This window comes from Nicotiana tabacum, chromosome 9, assembly GCF_000715075.1.
Source record: "Nicotiana tabacum cultivar K326 chromosome 9, ASM71507v2, whole genome shotgun sequence".
Classification (NCBI taxonomy): Eukaryota; Viridiplantae; Streptophyta; class Magnoliopsida; order Solanales; family Solanaceae; genus Nicotiana; species Nicotiana tabacum.
In genome coordinates this window covers 52,647,803-52,663,762 of record NC_134088.1, presented here as the reverse complement: position 1 = coordinate 52,663,762, position 15,960 = coordinate 52,647,803, and positions in this window count along the sequence as shown.

The window sequence follows — 15,960 nt, the reverse complement described above, 5'->3', positions numbered from 1 at the left end:
TAAGCTCGAGAATGAGATCATCTTTGAAAGTACATAAAGTAAGCTAATCATGTTACCTAGGAGGATACAAATATTTAAGATCATGAACTACAAGTACCAAGAGGGTTGGAAGGTTTAGAAACTGAAAGAATCGAAGAAAATAAGTTTCGTCGAAAGTCGGCAAGTTGAAAATATTATAACCCATACTCTTGGGGTGATACAAGGGTGCTTAACATAATAAGGAGTTGATGTTATGAGGTATTTTAGTCGTGTGTTAAGTTTTGAACTCAAAGAGTTATGAAACAAAAGTCGACAAAAATTATCGCAAGTTACGTCCATAATTATAATTAAAATTTTGGTCTAATGTTATTGAACTTTTCTCTAAATGTACTTGGAATTACGGGATGATAAACCTACAAAATTGAAGATCTATGACTCTAGTTTCCAACGTATTAAACCGTTCATCCATAGCAGTAGAGAGATATTTGCGTTTTTGGGAGACTGCGCAAGCAGCTCCCATTGGGACTCACGAAGTCGGTTGGGGATTATCTTGATATATAAAGTTTTATCCCTCGTCTCTAAGGCTCATTTTGACCCAAATCAGACCTAAAAAGTCTCTCTAGACATTCGAAATACATCTTTAAGTTTTTGAAGCAATTCCATCATCCGCAACTCAAAGTCAAGAGGCGAACACATCAACGCGATCCTTACGACATAGTTAAGACTTTGCCTTCCTCCTTTCTCCTTATAAATCGAGTTTTGGAAAGAGCTTCGTGGATAAGAAAGATTGTCACCTCTGTATTTAAGTTATACAAGAATAATTAAGGGTATGGATCAAAGGGAATAAGGTTTGGAAGAAAGAACACAAGAGGTATGTAGGGTTTTCGTTTCCTTTTCAGCATGATTTGGTTTAGCTATGTTCTAGCCTTTCATCTTGATCTTTTAGGGGTTGTTCAAGAGAAATATCAGCATGTATTGTATTCTTGTATATTATTCAATTCCATATGTGAATTATGGAAGAAAATAGTTTAGGTTGGAACTTCAAAACACAACAAAAACAAAAGGGCAAATCGCCAATTTGGCCTATGCCATCTGGACTTTCGTTTGTTCCGTTTCTTTGATGTTTTTATGTATACCTAACCCCCATATGATCCTAATATATTCATTTAAGATTATATTAACTTAATTGTCATATTTTGATGCTTAGATTATTCCTAAATCATATTTAAACTTTCATGTCATAAGTTAGCCACTATGAGTTAACATTACGTTCATAATTCCATTTTGTCGATCATTTGACACAATTGTGAATAACTGGATCTCCTTTAGTTTGATGTTATCATCTTGTCCGGGTATCCATTACCATGTAAATCGTAGTATTTGCTGTTATTTTTGGGGATCATCCAGTTTTAGGGGAAACTCTCTCGAAATTTTTCAAAATTCGAAGAATTGGACAAATCTTGGGTTCCTTGGTTCTAAATGGATTATGGAGGGATACAAATGAGTTAATTAACCTTAGTATCTCATACACATACTCAGTTTCTCCCTAAAATGGGGATAGGCTCCTCTGTCCAACTTATGGACAACGAGTGTCAGATTGCATTTGTGATTCCGTTTATGGTTTCCTTTATGATCTCTTGAGTCCATATGATGTTGCCACATGTGTTATGCCTCAAACATGCTTACATTGATTATGATATGGGGATATAGCCCATAACACCAATGAGACCTATTGATTATATGTTGGGGGATAGAGCCCATAATGCCAGCGAGGCCTATTAATTATAAGATGGGGGGAAATAGCCCATAACACCATCCGAGTCTTTTGATTATATATGTCCCTGCTGGGGAGATATAGCATATAACACAGTCATGCATGTTATATACATGTATATAGCTACAGTTTGCATTGCATGACTATACATGAGGCTAGTTCAGTTTTACAATTACCTTATTGGAGGAATAGAGCCCATAAAACCAGATAGGTACCAGTTCAAATAATTGTTCAGTTTCACCACACTTTCAACTTAAACTTCGATTCAGTTCCAGATAAGTTGCTAGTTCAGACTCTTGTTTAGCTTTCAGCTTATATTCAGATTTTCATCTTACAATCATACTTTAGTATGCTTTACATATACTTTCCACACTATATATTTTGTACATATTGTACTCAAGTCCCTTCTGGGCACTGCGTTCCATGTCGTGCAGGTACAGATAGATCAACGCTTAAGCCATTTCAGTAGGCCATCCACCAGCTGTTGGAGTCACTCGACTTACTCCCGAAGTTACTTATCTTTTGGTATGTGTACAACCCTAGCTCTCTATTTCCAATTTGGGTCGAATGTGAGGAGCGAGAGGTATGATTCTTGAGTTGGGAGTTGGTCATTTGTGCATGCATGTGCCGATAAAGGTGGAGTGGGGGTTATTGAACTTATATTGATGAATTATTGAGTTGAGGAATTGGTTGTGGGTGAAAGGTTTCCATCATAGAACCTTGTAGTCGGCTTCACACGTTTGATATTTGATGAAATGCCTAAATGAGCTAAATCTATGGGCGCCATCCTAATTATTGTTCAATTTGGTTATGTTTCTACAGATTGAAGCTGCTAAATCTATGGGCGCCTCCCTAGAGTACAAGAATCACCATATCCGATCCCAACTCGACCACTTAAGTGACTAACACATCCTTCATACACAATCATTCCACGATAAATACTTCCATAATTCTTTCGTAACACAAAACAAAATCTGAATACTAACAGTCGATCAATCTGTCGAGTACTGATATACTAATGAAGCATCCGTAAGTCAAAACATAGTATGCCATCTGAAATGCGCGCCCTTCTCAGGTAATACCAAGTAGTACTAGCATTCATCTAAACATTTAGAACAGTCCATGCTATCTAAGAATTCATGACCTTCCCTTCAAAACTGAACCGCGGCCTTATACATGCAAATCTCAATCCCACACGTCGCACCGCATCTATCATGCCATCATATGAAAACACGAGAACCACATTATCAACCATAAGTCACAAGTAGATTACATACTCAATTAGCTAGAAACCTTTCACTTGATCCTATTCAGGTGAAAATCACAATGCACATCACATTCCCCATGCTTGTAGAAAATATCCATTCCAAGCTGTGTTAGAATTCATCGAGAACTGACGAAGACCATTTGCACATAACCAAGCCGTCAGAACTGATTCCCTCAAACTCAACCAAGTCACGCAGGCCTTCAAATGCAAGAGTATTGCCATAAAACACCTGTAGAGACTCACCACATCATAAGAACCCAAAGAACCGATTATACCCTTTACCATGCTGATCTGATCTACTACCAAGCTATCCTATTTCTTTGAGGTCCTTCCGAATTGCCTTCAAGTTAACACTTCTCCTTGCCTGCACACTACGACCCTTAACCCAATGCTCACTACGAGAAATTCTAACATAAAACCACACCGCCATAAGGCCCATAAGCTATTGTATTCCCTCTTAAGCACCCCAAAAGTACCATAACCGAGACACCCACTCTGAAGAGACCTTTTATGAATTTAAAGTTGTTCTTTTTAACATTATGATACTGAATTGTAGAATCCGTAATGATATAGAAATATTGCCAATCTCGACACCATCCAATGCAAATCTCATATTCTAGCCATATATAAATCCGGAAAGTTCTCGATTGCCACATATAATTATTGAATCCATTAGAACCTTCTCATGAGTCATCCACTCTGCTCAAATCTTAATTGCACCGCCCAAACAGGCCGAATGACATGTGCCCCATTAGCACAACAACACCCAAAGAAGTAACCTCGCCTTAACACAACCGAGTAAATTCCTATTACCCGCGCACTACATCCATCACGAATAACAAATCAAATCATTCCATGATTTCCATATACCCATAAAGTGTAATATTACCCGTATCCAGAAATTTCCTTACTCGAGTCATACTTGATCTCAACATCTACAAGTCATAACAGATTCACAAGTATGCCTCAAACTGAAGCTAGTACAACACATAATCATGCAATCAAATAATCTATTACAGACACCCCCATATGGCTCAAATTCATAGAACAAAACATCTGATAACTCACAATACCCATATTCTATTACTGCCTTAATCTTGCACTGAAATTCAACTAAGTCCTTCATAAGCTCATGCAACAAAAACCATAAAATACCTTAAATCATATGCTAAGCTCACATTCACCCACGTGAAAGTCTAATCAACTTTCTCAACCGATCCAAACTTAATCGTAACACATATAACCCACTGGTAGAAGGAAACTCACCACGCAACATCATAAGGATCACACGTCCATAAACCGTCCCTCATGAGACAATCCACCTGCTTGACCTCAAATTGGTATCTCTCTATGCCATTTCACGGCCATAACTACTACGCAATTACTTAAACTTCCCAAGTCTGAACTCGTCAACACAACATAAGGATCTACTTTATTCCACAAATGATCGACATGAAAGAACTCTCAACACATACATAGCTCGAGACTGTACAACACATCAAGAAAATCAAGCACCCATAGACCTTTTTCACATCCTAAGCAAACTCTTCTCGTCATATCAAAGCCATCTGAACACATACCACGGAAACACCATACTGATCACATAGTTATCCAATCACTCACCGAGCCATAAGTCCTACTCCCAGGGACACTACCGAACATATAAGTCCAAAAGCACATCCTCACACAAATGGAACCACCAAGCCCCATCTGCGGTCTAAAACTGGCCTCAAGTCCTCCAGACTGGCACATCATCAAAACTCAGAAAATAAATTTTGCACTTCATCCATGGAATCATAAGTCGTCGATGCACAACTGATACCAAGCTCTCACATAACATACGAGTGAGTGGAAGGAATTCAAAAAGAAAAGCTTCAAGCTGGATCAATGACGCACGGTGAGGAATGAAAGATGGAAAGTTTATCCTAGATCCCTGTAGCCTCTCGAAGATAGGTATGGACGTCATTAAACCGATCCGCAAGACTCTACTAGACACTTGCTCATACAAGTAGAATATATGAACCTAGAGCTCTGATACCAACTTGTCACGACTCAAAATCCACTAGTCAAGATGGTATCTAACCCGGCCCGCTAGTTAAGCCAACTAACAGTCAACATATTCCAAATAAGATTAATGAGAAATAAATGATGAAATAACTGAACTTTTATAGAACAACCCAAGGACTGGTATTACAAGTCATGAGCCACTAAGACTTTAGATTTACAAAGCTAGTATGAAATAATACTTAGAAAATCTATTTGAAATATACATAATAGATTACAATTCAAACACTACCAAGGACAAGTGGTAGCTATGTCCGAAAATTAGGTACGCCTCCAATGCCAGCTCCTTCCATACGCAGCAACATCGACTCCAAGATATGCATGCAACGTGCAGAAGTTAGTATGAGTACAACTGACCTCATGTACTCAATAAGTATCATAATTAACCTCGATGAGGTCATAGTAGTACGAATTATAAATGATACTCGCTATCACCTATACATTTTATAAATTCAACAAGTATAGAAAAGATCAATGATCAAATCAAGAAAATCACAGGTAAAACCACCTTGGTGCTTGCAATTCTTTATTTTAAAGTATTCTACTCAGTCAACAATCTAACATATAAAGAAGATATGCAAGTAATTCAGCGTAACCGTCAAGGATATTGCAAGTAAAGATGAAATGAAATAACTAAATATCAGTTTGTTGCAGCATGCAACCTGATCCAAATAATAATAAGCTAATAAGGCATGTTGCGGTGTGTAACCCGATCCAAATAACCATAACTAGTTCTCCCAAAGCTCACATCAACCAGAAACCCATCGGTTTCTCACAATCCGTGTGTGCACCATCAAGAAAGAAAGATGCAAGGGTGAACCAAGGGGGATGGATTTGTATCCTCACGCAAGCACGGTCAATTCAATGTGCTACGAGCCTGACGTGTTCACAGGCTCAATATCAAAAACCGCCCGGCGAGGTCACAGGATCAATATCAACCGCATGGACAACTCATGTGCCATAATATCAGTATCTGGATCCGCACGGATAACTTGCGTGCTGCACGAACAAATCACGTGCCGATACTCACAAATCTGCCCGGCGTGGTCAAAGGCATAACAACACAATTCGCTCGGCGTGGTGATAGGCATAACAACACAATCCGTCCGGCATGGTCATAGGCATCCAATCCAAAGCATATCACACGTAAGAAAATATACAAGAATATATGTATGTGATCAACGAATATCGGATTTCATGCTCCTGGACTGGTATAACTGACATGCTAAAGGGTGTGCATGTGCAATGTGTGCTATCATAGCTCACATCGGTAATTTCATCACATAAATAACAATTACCAAGTTTATTCAGCGAATTAGCTTCTTCGTAACCTCAAACATGGTTCAAAAAGTTTACAACAGTGTTACAAATACGAGAAACATTATTGCTTCAAGCTTAACAGTCAATTCTAGGCATATCATACCCTAAGCATTGCCCCTAGCATGGATAAATACCCCAATTTTCGTACACGGGCTCAAACTCCACACATATGCGCACCCATAGCACGTAGCTATCACAAATAATTCAGGTAACTAGTGCTTCAACCAAGTTTAGATAAAATATTTACCTCAAGCAACCCAAATCAAATACCGAGAAAACCAATTGTAATTCTTTCTAGGTTTGGTCCTTTACTTTCTTTTCTTTTTCTAACTCTGTATTCTTATCACTAAGGATTGTGACTAGTAAGGTATATTAATAAATCTAAAGATTAACGACCAAGAGAGGTTCTTTGAGTGGAAAAAGGAAAGAGAGGTGAGAGCATTAGAGGAAAAAGGCCCAATTTGAGATATATATATTGCTTTTAATTATTGTGTTTAAGATGTCTCATATATGTAGTGATGATTTCACCGTACAATTCGAAAGGTGGAATTTGCAATTCGAAGAGATAAGGGGCATCATTACTGAGCAAAATGATACAATAGCTGAACTTAGGAGGGAAAATAATGTTACACCCCAAGTTAGGAGAATGTACCCCATGCTCCCATTGTAAATCAAAAAAATTATATATGATTTTATGATGATATTAATTTTGATAGGGTAGGAAGAGATAGAAGGGGACAAAAAGGTAGAAAAGAAGATGACAATATAAGCAGTGTTAAGATGAAGATGCCATCTTTCAAGGGAATGAGGGATCCAGACTTGTACCTTGATTGGGAGAGAAAAGTTGAAGCTATCTTTGACTGCCACAACTATTCTGAGGGTAAGAAGGTTAAACTTGATGGTGTTGAGTTTTCTGACTATGCTGTTGTTTGGTGGAAAAGGCTTACTAGGGACAGATTGCAAGAAGGACAGGCCCCCGTTGCTACTTGGGCTGAGATGAAAAGGGTGATGAGGAAGAGATTTGTGCCATCACACATTCATAGAGAGCTACAACAATACCTTCAAACTATGAAGCAAGTTTCTATATCTATGGATGAATACTTTAAGGCTATGAATATGGCTATGATCCAATCTAATTCTATGGAGGAAGAGAAGGCTACAATGGCTAGGTTTTTGAATAGTTTAAATAAGGAAATAGCTGATGTAGTAGAAGTACAACAATATGTAAAGGTGGAAAGGTGGAAAGACAAAACAAAAGGAGACAACAATCTAACTCATGGAGAAGCTGGCCAACTACTACTCCAAAGAAGCCATGGCCAAAATATAAGGAGAATCCTACTCTTAAATTCCATGAAGACAAGGGCAAGAGCAAATTAAAATCCAAGGAGACGAGTAAGGGAGTGCATGTTGACATTCCAAAAGAGAAAAAAAAAGGTTGTGTTGAGTGAAGAGAGTGGTATGACAAGTAAGTAAAAGAGTGAGATTGAGAGAAAAGAAAAGAGAGAAGGCCATGAGACAGAAAACGTCTGTGAGATTGAGAGAGAAAAACAAGATGGTTTGAGTGAAGAAAAAGAAGAAAACTTTAGTGAGAGAAAAGAGGCTAATGGTGAGTAAAACGTTAGTCTTTTGATAAAAGCCAAAGAGAGTGTAAGCAACAACAACAATAATAACCTAGTGAAATCCCACAAGTGGAGTCTGGGGAGGGTAGAGTATACGCAGACCTTACCCCTACCCCAAGGGGGTAGAGAGGTTATTTCCGATAGACCCTTGGCTCAAAGAGACAAAACCAAAGACAATGTAACTAAGAAAACAATTTCTTTACTTCCTAACCCATTAACTCTTTCTTGTTTTAGTTCTTGTGATTTTGTGCAGCTAAGTGTTGAAAGACCTTTTGAAAGGGGAGGTAAGGCACAAGAGATGTTGGCAACAGATCAAATTGGATTCCAACATTAATTTGGCGAAATCAATTCTTGTTGGATGGTGGAAGATAAGGGATTGGTTAAATTTTTTGTTATTAAGAATTTGTAAACATTTTGATCCTTATTTATAGGTTTATGACATGGAGTTTCCTAAAAGCATTGCTAAGTTGGAGTCAAGGTATAAAAGAATACAAGGTGATGATGTTCCATTGGTAAATAAGTCTAAGTATGGTATGTATAATTGGTTTATTCAAATTCTTGGGCTTTCTAGAAGACCTAAAGATATTTTTGGAGGTCATGAACTATACTTTTATTTCTTATGTTGACGACTTTATTATTTTTGTGGATTATTATTTTTTGATGTATATCAAGTTATTAACTGTAATATCTAAGTTCAAGTACAAGAGTAATTTGCTTCCGTTTGAAATTGAGTATGACATATATGATTATGAATTCAAACTTGGTAGCAAGAGGAATGAAATTTATGAGAAGAAGCTTGCGAATGATTTAAATATTTCTTCTTCTCTTATTCAAGTGTCTAGCGAGCTTTCATGTGATAAATTGCTAGAACGTGATGTTTGTTGTGTGATGAGGAGTCATTCTTTAAGTCATGTTGATTGTGAGCTTGTAAAAGTGTTTGCTACTAGTAAATAGGATATGCATGATTATTGTGATGCTTGTCATCAAGTATTCTTTCATGAATCTATCTATGACTCTTTCTGTCACAGTTTGAGAAATTGTTTAGAATCCATTGATGTTGCGAATATTATTGGGAAAAGTTATAATCATGAGCTTGAATGTATTGAAACTTTTATTTGGGAGTTATGGGTTATTCTAGCCTTCTTGAGAATTTATGCACTTCTTTGAATAGCTTACATGTAGAAGAATCCATGGGATTTGTAATTGATACTTGGCTATATCATAAAAGTGTCTTATTTGATACATGTGGTAGAGATACTTGTTTTAAATGGATGTGTGATCAATATTTTATAATTTTCTCGTCATGCACATTTTTGGACTACCTTATTGACGAGTTCAAATTGAAAGTTTCATTGCATAGTACATTTAAGTAGGCATAAATTTTATTGGGATGATGATGTCCATATGCTTTATAAGGGAGTATTTACACCTATTAGACTTCATTGGGTTAAGTGGACACAGTTTTTCAGATTAGTGAATGTCATTTACTAGTGCGTGACTTCTTTTTCTTGCAAGGTCGAAATTCGAGGACTAATTTTCTTAAAGAAGAGGGGAATAATTGCATCCTAGGAAGCTCAAATCTATTCAAGGGCAAGCATGAAGCTTTTGAATCTCAAAGAGGGACTTTAACAAGATGTCAAGCTAAAGAGTTGCAAAATAAAGTCATTAGACTTCAAGTGCAAATAAAGAAGTTGTTAATTAGGAGGAAGAGCTCAAGGATAAAGGATGCGAATTGGGGAGGTGTTACAATAGTTTTGTGGCCCAAATATATGTCCAAGAAGATGAGTATTGGATCCCAAGAGACATCCTTTGAAGAAGGTCCTAATCAGTCCACTTTTGGACCAACTTGGCACCTAAAATGTGTCCAAACATGCAGCCCATGAAGTCCTACATAAAGCTATGTTTTTATAACATAAAAGGATTTACGTGATGTCCAAGAAGGGTACAATAGGCATGCTAGATGTTAAGTTCAAGTTGGTGCCAAGTTGCTTGCAAATTTCATTCAAGATTTCTAAGATTTCCAAGATTCTATCCAAGATTGGTTTGGGACTTTCAAGATCCTATCCTAGATTGGTTTTAACTTATTTCCATATATTTTGAGACTATATTTATTGCTTTCCTAGATAATTAAGGTTATGTTTTCCTTTTCCTAAGATTGTTGGAGTTACTTTTCAAGATTGAGTTACTTTTTATTTCTTTGTTTTTTAGCTCAATTTCGTAACCCCTTACCTATATAAAGGGTGTCTTCTTTGTTTTTAGACTTAGATTATTATAGACTATTATCAATAAAAATTGTGAGATTTTTCTTGCACTATTGTGTATGGCTACTCTTGGATTTTTTCTTCAACCTTCAAGACTCAACTTAAGGTGGTAAGATTAAACCCTATTCAAAATCTTAGATCATTTCTAGGTATTAAAAAAAGGTGATAAGTTTAGGCTTATTATTGTTCTTGTTATTCTAAAGGGTCGGGTTTCACAAACTATCTCTTAATTTTAATTCTCTATCAAAGGTGATTAGTTCTTCGTTATCTAATTGTTGTTGTTAGGATTCAACTTCAAGAATTAACTTCTTGAATTTAAGAAACTGTTTCTTGAATTCAATCTATCTTTAATTTTTGTCTTCTTTTTCGTTTCTCTACTTTCTTTTAGCTTCCGCACATTTCTTGATTTTTCTTGTTTTCTTTAGTAGTTATTGGATCCCTACCATGTTGTTAACATCAACTCCTCAAGACTAGTCTATCTCCACAATACAAAGAACATCTCTCGCACTTTATCCATGACATCATAAGCCATCGATGCCCAGTTGATACCGAGTGCTCAATATAACATACAATTGGATGGGAAAAATCAACAGATATGCTTCAAGCTGAATCGATGTCGCACGATAGGAGAGAAAGATGGGAAGTTTCCTACATGCCCTGTAGTCTCTCGAAGATAGGTATGGACGTCATTATACCGATCCACAAGACTTTACTAGACACTCGCTCATGACTCGTAGAACCTATGAACCTAGAGCTCTGATACCAACTTGTCATGATAAAAAATCCCACTTTAAGGATCGTGATGGAAACTAGTCCCTAAAACTAGGTAAGCCGATCACTTACAAAAGTTAATCCAATAAAACATGATATTATAAAGTAGAGTTTTGATAAAAATGCAGAATAAAGGTGATACAAGCCATCATGACGGAAATCACAATAAATCCCCAAAACTAGGTAGTACACAGTCATTATCTCTAACTGAATACATAAAAATATCTCAAATACAATACTATTCGGATAGAGAATTGACAGTACACATGTAAGGAAAGGACTCTAAGGGACTGCCACGAACAAAGCAGCTCTGCCTTGAATCTTAGCGATCAAAGAAGCTCTCATAGCTTTGGTTCGCTACCTCCAATACGGTCGGTACCCAGTAAGTATCAAGACTAACCTTGGTGGAGTAATGGCGAGGTTCAAGTCAAGACTCACTAGTTAAATATAACCTATGCAAAATGTCAAAGACCGATAACAGGAAGAATAACATAAGGCAATAACTGAATCCTATCAGAATAAGTGATAGCAATTTAGTACAAATAAAGGTCCAGTCTCGACGATAAGTCATCAACTTCAATCAAACATATATCACCTCGTTCCCACATATCAATCACCCCCGCACGACAAAGGCCTCGTGTCACAACGTACGACACATCGTCACGGCAAAGACTTCATCCCACAATATAAGTCACACTTGCATGGCAAAGACCTCGTGCCATAATATAAGTCACACTCACACGGCAAAGACCTCGTACCATCACGTGTACCGTACCCGTGTCAGTTACCAATAATATGTTCAAAAAGGATTCATCAAGAATCAAATACAGTAATGCATGATAACAACTTCTTCATTTTAAATCGTTATGTTACCAACAACTTAACAGAATATGAGATAATAACTCCACGTAGGTAAATCCATCTTGGCAATCAAATCAAGAAATAATAATGGAGACACAGATTAGCACATTTGAAACAACGCAACAAATCACGTAGATGCATGACACACACAAGAAGTCATAAATCATTCCAACACAAGAATAACAACAAGAGTCACTCATATATGCCACATATCAAAATCACGAATCATCCTTATGATTCCATGTGAGCTTTGCATTTTAAAAATATATGAAATAGCTTCACACACATAAGCCCCCTTATCCCACCGCGTGCGCATCACAATAAAATATATCCCCTTACTTGCACCACGTGCATAAGCCCCCTTATCTTGCCGCATGCGCATCAGTATACATACCATCCTTATGTCGCCGCATGTGCGTCTGAATAACAACACAACAATCGACCGCACACTACGTGCCCATATGCCACAACATTTCTCAAACAACAATACCAATGTCACAACAAAACATAGCCCACAACTCAACAACAATGTATACAAAAATTACAACAACGACACAAAAGCACGGAAAATAAATCAGCAATGAAATGTGCTTCATATAACAACAACTTCAATTCAAGGCATATTAATAGTCTAAGGGTCTAATCCGGTCATTACCACACATAAGCCCGTATACAGACTCGTCACCTAATCTACACATCTATTCACATAGTTCAAATAATGAAATTAGACCAAATCCTAAGAGGTAATTCTTCCACACAAAGCTAGGCAAGATACTTACCTCAACTAGGTCAATTCAACACTCAAAAATAGCTTTTCCTTTAAAATTCACCTTCGCTCATGTAATGACCCGACCGGTTATTTTGAGTATTATAGCCTTGTTCCCTCATTTATTGCTTATCCCATGATCATTTGTTGTTATGTGACTTTATGGGGTATTCACTTTAGTTTTGGGGATGTTTCAGAATGAATTGGAAGAGTTGACCGAAAATTAACTTATGTATAAATTACTCCGGAATGGAGTTTTGATGATTCCGATAGCTCTATGGAATGATTTTGGACTTAGGAGTGTGTCCGAATATTGATTTGGAGGTCCGTAGATGATTTTGGCTTGAATTGGCGAAAGTTGGGAAAATAGAAGTCTGGAGAGTTGAGAAGTTTGATCAAGAGTTGACTTTATGGTTATTGGGCTCGGATTTTGGTTCTGGAAGTTAGAATAGGTCCCTGGTTTCATTTATGACTTGTGTGCGAAATCCGGGGTCAATCGGATTTGATTTGATATGTTTCGGTATCGATAGTAGAAGTTGGAAATTTATTAGTTTCAATCAGCTAGAATTGGGGCGCGATTCATGTTGTTGATGTTGTTTGATATGATTGGAAGCGTCGACTAAGTTTGTATCGTGTTTAGGACTTGTTGGTATTTTGGGTTGAGGTCTCCGAGGCCTCGAGTGGATTTTGGATGGTTAACGGATCAAAAATGGGACTTGAAGCATTGCTAAAGTTGGGGGCCTTCTGGTGTCATCGCTCCTGTAAGGGAATTGGCCGCAGGTGTGGCTGGCAATGCACAGGTGTGAAGGTGAGCTGGAGGTTGCTGGGTCGCAGGTGCGAGAGATTGTCCGTAGAAGCGGAATCGTTCCTGCTAAAGGAAGGTCGCAGAAGCGGAAAATGGTGAGGCTGAGGTGGTCAGGTGTTTTTGCAGAAGCGAACGATTGGGCGCCGAAGCGCTTTCACAGATGCAGACTTGGAGGCGCAGGTGCGGAGTGTAGGGGCTTGAGTGAGTTCCGCAGGTACGAAGTTTTCACCGCAGATGTAGATTTTTGGTCCGCATGTGCGAAAGGCCTTGGCAGAATATAATTCGAATAGTTTTTGGGATTTTCTCAAATTTGGACTTTGCAAGCTCGGTTGGAGGCGATGATTGAGAGGGATTTCACGGGATTTCTAGAGGTAAGCCACTTTTTGTCATTTTTATCCATTATATTGAATACACATTGAATTCCCACCTAGATTATGTGCTTTTAAGGTGAAATTTGAGAAGTTTTGGACTATGGATTGAGAGTAAGATTTGTAGATTTGAGTGGCGATTTGATGTCAGAATTGGGCAATTTTGATATGGTTATACTCGTGGTTGAATACGTGTTCGGATTTTGTTCATTTTGTAAGATTCCGAGACGTGAGCCCGAGGTTGACTTTTTGAGTTGACTTTTTAACTTTTGTTTAAGAACATAGCTTTATCATATGGAACTGATTCCTATAGCTCGTATTGATTGTATTGAGTTGTTTTTTGGCTAGATTCGAGTCGTTCGGTGGTCTATTCTCGAGGCAAGGGCTTCTTGGAGTAGAGATTTGCACAATTTGAGGTACGTAAGCTTCTAAACTTGGTTTTGAAGGTATGAATCCCTGAATTGCGTGTTATATGGTTGGTGTTGAGGTGATGCACATTCTAGGTAACGGGCGTGAAGCCGTGCACCATAGAAGTTGTGACTCGATGGATTTCATGGAACTGTGTAGTCATCTAGTCTTGTTATTATTCACGTATTCTCCATGTGTTAGAGAGATTGAGTAGTGGTTCATGTTAGAAATCATTCTTAGGCTATATGCTGGTACTTTTGGGACCCACAGAGGTCGTGTTGCTGTTGAATTACTTGCTTAATTTGTAATTATGTACTCGGTCACATCTATCATTTTGCATATCATATCTCAGTCTCTATTACCATTTATTGATACATCATACTATCATTGTTTGGGCTAATTGTCATGAGATTTATGAGCCAGAGAGACTAGAGAGATTGATGACTGAGTAAGGACGAGGGCCTGATTATGAGTGATATTCATGGGATCGGGTTGCACGTCGTAGCAGGATTTACTAATTCATGCCATGATTGTCTTATTTTAGCGCTTGGGCAGGATCCGCCCCTGCGGAGTCTGACATACTAGTAGTAAGCGCAGGTACCTATAAAGTGCGAGTGTCGAGTGATTGGGAGGATTGGGTGACTGGGAGGACTGAGTGACTGTGAGGACTGTGTGATTGAATGTGCTGACTGAAATTTAATACTTTGAGAGAATGCAAGTGACTTTATCACTATGTTGCATTACATCTGGCACGCATAACTGACATGTGGATATAGTGATGTATCATTCATCATAAACTATTAAACTTGCAAGCATGTCTACATTTCTGTACTGTTTAATCTGTATTTGGATTGTACCTGTCTAAGCTTGTGACTACTTTTAGTCCAAGGTTAGACTTGTTACTTATTGAGTACATTGGGTCGGTTATACTCATACTACACTCTGCACTTCGTGTGCAGATCCAAGTACGACGATTACTAGCTTTGGAGCTTTATAAGTTAGAGACTATCGAGGTAGCTGCCTTGGCATCTGCAGACCTTGACTCTCCTTCTTTTTAGTTATTTGTACTGTTCTATCTTTCTAGACAGTGTTTTAGTAGTCAGACTATGTTGTCATTTAGATGCTCATGTACTCAGTGACACCCGAATTTTTCTTATCAGTTAATTATGAGATTTTACTATTTAAGCTTATTTCAGTATGTTTTAAATTTAAAGATATGTGGTTATTTATGGATATTGTCTTGCCTAGTACTATGATAGGCACCATCACGATATGTTGAGTTTTGGGTCGTGACAAGTTGGTATCAGAGCCTATGTTACATAGGTCTCACGAGTCATGAACATGTTTAGTAGAGTCTTGCGGATCAGTACAGAGAAGTCTGTACTTATCTTTGAGAGGCTATCGAACCTTTAGGAAAACTTCACTTTCTTGTATTCTTGTCGTGCGAATTTATTGATTCCGAAAAACTAAACTTCTGTTATTCTATTTTCTCATAGACGATGAGGACACATGCTACCGGATCAGGTGGACAGGCACCTGTACCACCAGCCAGGGCCACGAGAGGCCGGGGTCATGGCAGAGGCTGGGTACAGCTCGTACCGTAGCTAGAGAAGCACCTGTAGATCCACTAGTTGCTCCAGCTTAGGAGCAAATTCCAGATACAGTTGAGCCGGTGGGACCAGCTTAAGCACCAGTTG